Here is a 10195-nt window from a genome sequence, read left to right as displayed (position 1 = left end):
TGTGCATATATCTCTTTATTTCCTGATATGTTTTATTTGTCCAGGAGATGGGGGGAGAGATGATAATAGGTAGTATTAGGAATTTTCATTTTCTTGTTCTTTTTGCATTGAAAAGGGATGTTTACTTCTTCAATGTTGCACCTACATATGTGGGGAGCTTTTACTGAAAACAAAATACCAAAAAAAGAAGACAAAAACACTCTTGTACAAGTAGACGTTTGTGGAATAAGAAAAGGGTTTTAGTTTAGTACATAATTTCTCAAATGCCTTATGATATGCAGAAAGAAACTTCACAAAAAGAGATGTTATTGTTTCTGTTTTTGTGTTCAAGCATTTCTTCAGCCTTTACAAGGTTTTTTTTAGCTCTGCTCCAAAATCCAAAAACTAGCAGTGACGCGAAAGAACAATTCCAAAACGCAATGTAAATGCCATTAGAACAAAGAAGCCATATATCCTTTGCTAAGACAAACACATTACAGCCTTATAGTTACAGGGAAAGAAAAGACAAAATACCAAGTTACCAATTAGTTAACCATTTGAATACTTTCTCCGAAGGCTTTTAACTGTTATTTTTTGTGGTTTTGTTTTCGTTTACATTCTAAACACTATGTTATAAATGAAAACACCAACATTGCTTTAGTTTTGGAAACAATCAATCCTGAGTTTCCTATTAATAGAAAGATGAGAGAAAGTAAAGTACTAACTTCTTCCAGAATCCACACCTACACTTTTGACCATATCGGTAACATCTTCCAATAAATATAAGAATCAAGAATTCAAGATCCAGTACAATCCAAAATTTGTGATACTCAGTTCAATTACAACAACAACATAAAACGTTATAAAATGAGACGAGCTATTCAATAAAATTCAAGATTTGGAAAGAAAACAACTCTATCTCTCTATCTTCTTCCACCAAAGCTCCGCAAGAACTACAACCTACTTAGATCAAATCTGTTAAATCTTATAACTCACAGCGGAAGACTTGACTTGGAAGTCGCAAGGCTTCGGCTTTACTGAAGCACAAGTCGTCGAGAGCTTCACTACGACACCACCTGCATCTAGGGAAACCCGAACACTGAGATCTGGTCCGCATCTCGCAGCACTTGGGCTTTCTAATAGTCTTGTTCAGCTTCGGATTTGTCCGGATCTCCAACGGCTCGCGGTCCAAAACACGAACTTTACGTTCAGAAGACGATGAAAGCGATGGACATAGTAAAACGAGGATGAAGATAATGACTAAAGACGAGAAGCTTGAGCTAGATGCCGACATTGTCACCAAAAAAAATGCTCTGTTTTTGGTTCGATATTTTTGGAAAGTTTCTTCGTTTTCTATGTTACTCTTTCTCTGTAATAACTCGAGAAAAAGAGGAGATTTGTGATATAAATCCCTTTACAGCAACGAGTTCGGCCTACCAAACTACATCGTATATCCACGCGTGTGGGCGCAAGTTAGCGGTATCCTTTAATAAATGAAGTCACTTTGTGACTACAAAATCAATGCGAAACTTATCGAAATCAGTTAGATGCATTGGGCTTTTTAACGTTTGGTTTCCGAAAGAATATTTGCACCAAATTGATCCATTTGAAGATAATGTGATACAATGAGACTTGCTTCTCATAGAGTCATAAGTTTGTTATCTGTGTTTGATTCTGCATTCTAAGTGCATAGTTCGTGAAACATGATCCTCGCCACTTTTGTAGCAAGCACATGATGATGCTACAGTAGAAAAAACACTGGAATCATGTTGTGAATATAAGTAAGAAAGTGCTTATATGGATTACGCTCTTGAAGATTCTTTCAAAGTTATTAGATATTAAACAAACTCGAATAATCTACACAAATCATACAAGTAATACTAATAGAAAGACATAACTAGTCTGAAAAATTAACAAAAAGACAGACATGTGAAATCAGACAAAGGTGTTAGTTTCCTACGTGGATTTTAATTACTTTGCCAACAACTTTGCACCGAGGATTATTACATTTCCATGCAAAATTTTGGGAAACTAGTAATGACAGATTCCAATAAATGATTTTTCATTGTAACTTTTTTGGGTAATACATTGTAAATTCTTTTCATATATATACATATACATACACTGAGTTTTTTGATTAAAAAAAAACACATACATATCTGCTTGTATCTACTACATGATTTTGTGAATCGTCCTTTAGATGAAAAGCTTATCCATTAGTTTGTTTTAGCTGCCATCTCTTGTAACCTAGAGCCGCTGTTTCTTCGGAGAATCGGAATCGCTGTTTGTTCAGATCCTCTTTTTTGGTTTGTGAAATGAAATAATGTGTAAAAAAAAAAAAAAATTCTGCAATATAGTTCTCGTAAGTGCACTGACTCCGACAATCTAGCTTGAAATCTTGGCTTTAAGACACCATAAGAAACTATCTATTGTTTACATGTTCTATCGGCTAATTCGATCGATTTCAGCAAGAATTCATTTAATGCTAAAGGTTAAATTAGGTATCAAATTGTCTAATCTGAATTTGAAATGTCTTCTGAATAATGCGAAGAATAACCATATTGTCTATTATAATACTACTACTAAACCCGCGGATATGAATTTTCAGTTTTTAATTATTTATTTTATTAAATGATATATTTGTAATATTCGTTCATATTATATTCATTAAGTAAATTTTTTTTTTTGCATCTTAAACAATCTATTTTTTACGAATGTGTGATATCATATAAAAAAATGAGTATAGAGTTAATTAGATAATTTTAAAAACATAAATTTTTCTTTTGTGTGCGATATCATATAAATAATGATCCGCCCAGTTAACAAAAATCATGATTATTTTAGTTTCAAATTTTACTTTGAATAATTTTTTTTTATAAAAGTTTTGAACTAACACTGATAAATTTTTTTTAATTATAAATTACTAATATTATTAATCCCACAATAAAAATTTTGTTATCAGTAATTTAAAGTTTTTGCTATTAAAGATACACATAATCAAAAAAACATATGAGTAGAAAACATCATTTAATAGACATTAATATTAAAAATATACTATGTATGTTAATATAATTTAAATTTAATTACATATCCTATCAAATTTTAAAAAAAAAATTGTTTGGATTAATAAAATTGATTTATACGTTCGCACCAATTTAATTATATATGTAATAGTTACTGACTTTTAATTATTCAATATATATTTATTATTTCATAATATGCAAATAATTTATATATATAATGTTTATCCCGCGCAAGACGCGGATCTTAATCTAGTTGTCTATTATAATACTACTATGTAAATTGTATATGCCAAAATGTATATACCAAAATTCAAATCCAGACTATTCAAATAATAGCAGTTTTATTTCAGCAGGAATCAAACAAAAGACATATAATTAACTTTTATTATTAGGCTGCGACTAGTTAGTTAAAATTTTTATTTGTTTCACGAAATAAGAAACTTATTAAAAGATTCAAGAACTTAGATCCGAGAGCTAGGTGGAGAAGCACGAGAGCTAAGAGAAGATGGTACTCTAAGCTTGAATATGCTTCTACTAGTGCTATGGTAGCTAATATTGATCAAAAGTTAAAATTTTATAAATATTTAAATGTTTAATAATTGTTGGTGTAAAATATATTAATTTTGGTTAAGAGAATGATGAACGTTTTGTTAAGCAAAAAAATTAATTATTTTTTATTGGTTTGATGTATCTCAACAAAAATTAATCAACTAAACTTAAGTTTATGAGAATTTTATACTTTTACATATATTTAAATATTTAAAATACTTAAATATAGTAATTGATATATATATATATATATTAATTTTTGTTAAGCTATATGCTGCTATTTTGTTAAGCTATATGCTGCTATTTTGTTAAGTTAATAAATACATCTAAAATTTTATTAGTTTTTTATATTTAATCAAAATAAATTAAATAAACTTAGTTTTATTAGAATGTTGTATTTTAAAATATATCAAACGAAAAAAATAAAAGGGAACATTGTCAAAAATGACTCAAAACTTGATTTTGAATACAAAATTGTACCCCAAATTCAATCAAATGCAAAAGTAACTCAAAAGACTAGTAAAATTACGAAGGAAGACTTCTTAGGAAGTTTACTCTACAGAAGACATCTTGAGAAGTCTTCCTTTGTAAATATTGGCTTACTTTTTAATTTGAAAAATTCTCGAAAATGCCAGAGAAGACTTCTCGAAAAGTCTTCACGGATAAATATATTAGTTTTGCAACTAACCGAAGTTTGTCAGAAATTTGACTTTTTATAGAAGACTTCTCTTCTCTTGATTTTTCAGTTTTTTTTTCTTAATAAAGGAAAGTTAGAAGAAGTCTTCTTGATGGATAACACATCTAGCGAAGTCTTTTGAAAGTCTTCCCGAAATCTTCTAAAAGTCTTCGCGAACAGATCTGAGGAAAAAATCAATTTCATACATTGAATCTCTGAGATGACTTGCTTAGCTTCTGCAAGTACCCATAACTTCACTACAATAGCTACCAAGTCGTTAATGGCCACAAATCATGAGCTTCAATGTCTCTATAAAACTTACAAAGCTTGAAATCAAAATCTTAGTTTTTGGATGAATTTGAAGAGAGAGTGAAGGAGATGTGATTTGTGTGCATAACTAATGAGATATGAAGAGTAAAAGTCAAAAATTTGGTGCATTAAGAGCTTCAAATTGGTTGTTCATGGTGGTTAGTGTATTGATGGTAATGACAATAATGTAAATATTTGGTGAAGATGAGGATGATAAGGTAAAAGACTTATTTTCGAAAAAAAGAAAAAAAAATTAATGGTATTTTCGTGAATAACTCGAACTTCTAGGATGAATAGGAAAAATGAAAGTTTCAAAAAAAAAAGAGTTATTTTTGTGTTTGACTTGAAATTTTAGATTATATTTGAAAAAAGCACAGAATAAAATGTCAAATTGTGATGAGTAATTTAAGATATTTTAACCGATAAATGAATAATAGGGAAAAAACTTTAAGCAAATTTTGTATTGGTAAATAAAAAATATTGTTTATTAATATTCTATTTTGTGTATTGGAAATCACTGGTTATTTATAAATTGTGGTAAAACACTTATAAAACTATTGATATGTATTTCTCAAAATAAATACTATTGATATGTATACATTTCTTTATACAGAACAAATATGTTGACAAAGTAAGTGACGTGATTTGACAAAGTAAGTGACGTGATTCAACTGGTTTTGTTTTTTTTCCTAGAACTAGCACGTCGGTAGAATAAACCATAAGTAAAATAGACTCCAGTTATTTTGTTTCCACTTCAACATTTGTTTTAGTAAAGTTATAATATTACCTCAAAAACTCGACGACCGACATGAGAATACGCGTAACTTGTTTAGACGATAGCGATTAGTTTGCTTTCTGTGTTGTCCCCCAAATAAGACAAAGAATCTTGACTCTAATTTTGTAATATATCGTTGACACTCCTACATTCTATAATAGAACCACTCATAAACTAACACTACTATAATATCGTAACATATGCTTTCATAGTCAGTAAACCCCAAAAAAATAATCCAGTTATTGGCAAAACCTTTTTTTTTGATGAAATTTTGAATTTATTCATCCACTGTGGGCGTCTTTTACAAAAGAATGCTTCTATGACTACTCTAATTGAGTATTGGCAAAACCTTTACTCAAACTTTTATCCACGATTGTGCCAGATGATAAAGCAGTAGAACATCAAATTACAATATATCATGCGAATACTTACTTTTGTTGTTGTTAATTATACCCCTTTTTTTTAACAAAATTGCAGTGTTTTTAAAATCGGATCAGCTAGCGAACCGGAAATTTTTTGGATCATAGGTAATTGTGGTTCGACCGGGCTCGATCGGGTTTACTTAGATTAAACTAAATTTAATGATATTTTATAAATAATATGCATATTAGAAAAATATATCATATTAAATAAAATGTTTAAACAGCGATAATGCGTAGAAAAAACAAAAATAACAATTAAAATCTAAAATCAATATAAAAAGCACATTTAAACTTTATTCGCAGATCTTGTCACTCTAAATCTTTATCACCTTTAAAAAAAATTATATACACATCAGGTAAAATTTATATTCTGATATACAAATTTCAGAAACGTAAATATTTATTAACGTGAATATTAAACTTTGTGAATCTTATAATTTATGAGTTGTAAAGACGACAAAAGAAAAAGACGAGAGATGATATTTTACTAATCTTTGATAAATCTTATTTTTACTTTATAAAAAAAAAATTAATTGTTTCATTAAAAAATTTTTGGCTTATATACGAACCAAAATTTGGCCGGTTCATTTGATCGCCGGTTCCCGGGGTTTTGACGGTTCTATAGGGGTTTTTAACTGGTTCAATTTTAGTTGGGTTTTAACATTAACCCAACCCTGATTTTTTTCGGTTCATGGTTCAATCCAGTCCGACCGCCGGTTCGGTCTGGGTTTAAAAACACTGCAAAATTGTTAATTATACTTATAACTGATAAAACCATACATAAACTAATCACGTTATTCCAAAGATTATTGAATGTTTCTTTTGATATGGTCCCTCCCTATCTCAAACAAAGACAAATCTGTTACAGTATAAGTAATGCATTATGCATAGCGGGTTTAAGACATTCTTAGCTTTCTACACTCGCAATGAAAAACTCAATAGTGTTCTTGCTCTCTTCCTTCTTTCTTTTTCTTCTCCCATTTGCAAGCTCGCTAAATTTTAGCATCCCTCGTTTTTCAGTAGGAGACTCTCGCATAGCTTACCAAGGAGACGCAACACCAAATGGCGAGATCGTACTCAACAATATTGCATTTACTTGTCGTGTTGGTTGGGCTACTTATGCTAAAAGAGTTGCTATTTGGGATTCCGAAACAGGGGAGGCTTCCGACTTCACCACTAATTTCTCCTTCAAGATTGATATCAACACTGCAAATTATGGCCATGGGCTCGCTTTTTTTCTTGGCCCTGCAGGCTTCACTGTCCCTCCAAATTCAGCTAGTGGTTTCTTGGGTCTTTTCAATGAAACCAACGGTCATTCTTCTCGGTTCCCGCTTGTGCATGTCGAGTTCGATACGTTTTATAACGTTGAATGGGATCCTTATGGTATCAAGTCTCATGTCGGGATCAATAACAACTCGCTTGCTTCCTCTAATTTCACTTCCTGGAATGCAACCCTTCACAGCCAAGATACATGTCATGCACAGTCTCGTATGACGCTGCTCAGAAAAACTTGAGCGTCTCTTGGAGATATGAAGAAACAACTATTCCTTCGGAGAGTTCAAGTATTTACTACATCATTGACCTTTTGAGGGTCCTTCCTGCTGAAGTTACCATGGGCTTTTCAGGTGCCACAGGATCGGCGATGGAAGGGCATATGATCTTGTCATGGGACTTTTATTCCAGCTTGGACGTGAAAGAGAAGACAAAACCAAACCGTATAAGTGTCATTCTTGGTGCTTCTCTTTCGGGTTTTCTCCTCTTGGTCTCTTTGGTTGTTGTGGTTCCGTTGTGTTTGAAGAGGAAGCAAAGAAAGGCCAAAGCAGCAAGGAGGAGAGAAAACTTGACGTCGATAAACGAAGAAGATCTTGAAAGAGGAGCCGGGCCAAGAAGGTTCTCTTACAAAGATCTTGCAATGGCTACTAACAACTTCTTGTCTGAAAGAAAGTTAGGTCAAGGAGGTTTTGGATCGGTTTATAAAGGCTACTTAAACGACTTGGATTTGATGGTTGCCGTGAAGAAATTTTCGGGTGCTTCAAAGCAAGGAAAGAAAGAGTTCATCACCGAAGTTAAGATCATCAGCAGTTTAAGACCACAGGACTAGCCGGGACATTTGGTTACATGGCTCCTGAATACATAAGCACAGGAAGGGCAAGCAAAAAATCCGACGTGTATAGCTTTGGCATTGTTTTAGTGGAGATCGTTACAGGGAAGAAGTCGGTGAGCTTGAGGCATGGAAAGATTGAGCCAGAGTCAAGTCTTGTGGAGAAAGTATGGGATCTGTACGGTAGAGGAGAGCTGATCTCAGCCGTTGATCAACAGATGGGGAAAGATTACGATGTGGAGCAAGCAGAGTGTCTTATGATTGTAGGGTTATGGTGTGCTCATCCTGATAGTAACTCTAGACCTAGTATAAAGCAAGCCATCCAAGTCTTGAATTTCGAGGCGCCCTTACCTAATCTGCCACTAAAAATGCCAGTTGCGACATATCATGCGGCGGCAGAAACATCGTCCTCATCAATCTCGAATGGGGTAGCAACTGCAACGTTTTCTAGTGCTCAACTTGGTCGCTGAAGTGAACGTCAAAAGTTTTCTCTATAAACACAGCTTTAATATATCTTTTTGCTTTTGCTTCATTCCATCTTTCATGTGTTGTTTAATGATTCTCTGTGTGAGTGTGCATGTAACTAATCGTAAGTTTACGGTTAAAGTTGTAATATTGTTGTTTGCGTCTCTCCTTGTCTCAATATAGTTGTTATAATCATCTACATCTTTGGTTTATAAATGCTTTCTGCTAAACATGCTCCTGGGTTTCTGCCAAAACTTTTTAAAGACGCATTCTTATACAGTTTTCTTATAGATTCTCGTTTTTTACTGTGTTGCAGTAATTTTGTTTCTTCCATGTGATTATTGGTGTTGGAAGCTTAAATTTTGCAGTTTTACTGGTACGGTTAGTTTGGATGAATAAGTATGGTCGTTCGTTTGGTTTCATCAATAATTTGTTTTCCCATATGATCCATGTGAAGATATTTGTATCATATAATGAGCTCTTAGATTTGTGATAAAAGAGATGTAGTTTATGTTCAATCCCTTCAGTAAAACATGACCCTATAAAATTGCAACTTGAGCTTTGTTGGTTTGACTTTTTGGTCTACAAGGGTAAGAATTTAGTGAGCCCCGTACTTAAGTAAAATTGCATTAATTTAGTGAGCCCCGTACTTAAGTAAAATTGCATTTTTCGACCCAACATTTTGTGTCGTACCTTTTTATATCCAAACAAATCATAAGGGTAAAACCATATATAAACTTCAATCCGTAGCACGAAAACCTGTCTTGACTAACATCTCGTTAGTCAACCGTTATGTTAGATAAAAAAAAAACCTTTACATTTCGTGTCGTGCCTTTTTATATCCAAACAAATCATAAGAACAAAACCATACAAATCCGTAGCATGAAAACCTGTTTTGACTAACATCTAGTTAAGTCAACCGTTATGTTAGATAAAAAAAGTTACATTTGCTAGGAATCGAACTGTGGTCCCACAAACTTAATATTGTCTTAATTTACCTCTGTGCGACCACATCCCATATAATGAAAAACATTACAACTAATAATCATTAGATGTTGTGAACGAAGGGTTTGAGACTGAATATTTCGTGTGTATTATTAATCATCAAAAGGGGTTCCTTATATAAGGATTACAAGATAGAGATAAATGGAAATAATACTTATCATAATCCTACATGAAATAGGAAATCTACTAAATACATAAAAGGAAAGATAACATCTAATAGGAAAAGGAAAGATGGTTTCCTTTTCTCTCTAAGCCGCCTCTCTCTCTTCTCTTGGACACGGCTGTGGTTGGGCCTGGTCGTGGCCTGATAGGCCATCTCTTCTTGTCTTGGTTAATGGCAATCCACATTGTTCATAACACTCCCCCTTGGATGCCATAACCATACAGGATTTGTAGTACGCTTAATGTTGCCTCATTAAAACTTTATCAGGAAAACCCAGTGGGACAAAACCGTGATGAAGGAAAAAGAGTACAACACGCACTACTCTCACTGATGTGAACCTCGGTGTAGGTTCTACATACTACGCATCTTTATGCGTGATCTATCCTGTCTGTGTAGGAAGGGAGTAATCGGCCAGTTTCATTACTGCACCGTAATTAAGACCACTTAGACCTCTTAGGTCGTTTCTCATGTCCTTTGACATTGAGTGTCCCGTTTAAAGCATGTGTGCTAAGCAATGTGAACCACATTGTCCTCGGGAATCACATGTTGGTCTTTGCAAAACGTGTTTGCATCTGTCCATAGTCTAGACGTGACTGTCTACTTATCAAACTCCTTTACTTAGGTCGGACAGACCAAGTATTTATGGACAGCATACTAAATATGGTTTATCATTCGACCATGTTTCAATCTGGTCGATCTATGTCCAGGTCATAGACCTTGTCTATACA

At 33.1% G+C, this 10195-nt stretch overlaps 1 pseudogene; it reads left to right on the top strand.

Annotated features, from left to right (window-relative positions):
* The first annotated feature begins 6654 nt into the window (after positions 1 to 6654).
* Positions 6655 to 8332, top strand: LOC106304936 (annotated as a pseudogene).
* Positions 8333 to 10195: the final 1863 nt, after the last annotated feature.

This window comes from Brassica oleracea, chromosome C7 (assembly GCF_000695525.1).
Source record: "Brassica oleracea var. oleracea cultivar TO1000 chromosome C7, BOL, whole genome shotgun sequence".
In the NCBI taxonomy this organism is placed as follows: Eukaryota; Viridiplantae; Streptophyta; class Magnoliopsida; order Brassicales; family Brassicaceae; genus Brassica; species Brassica oleracea.
This window is presented reverse-complemented; position numbering and strand designations above follow the sequence as displayed.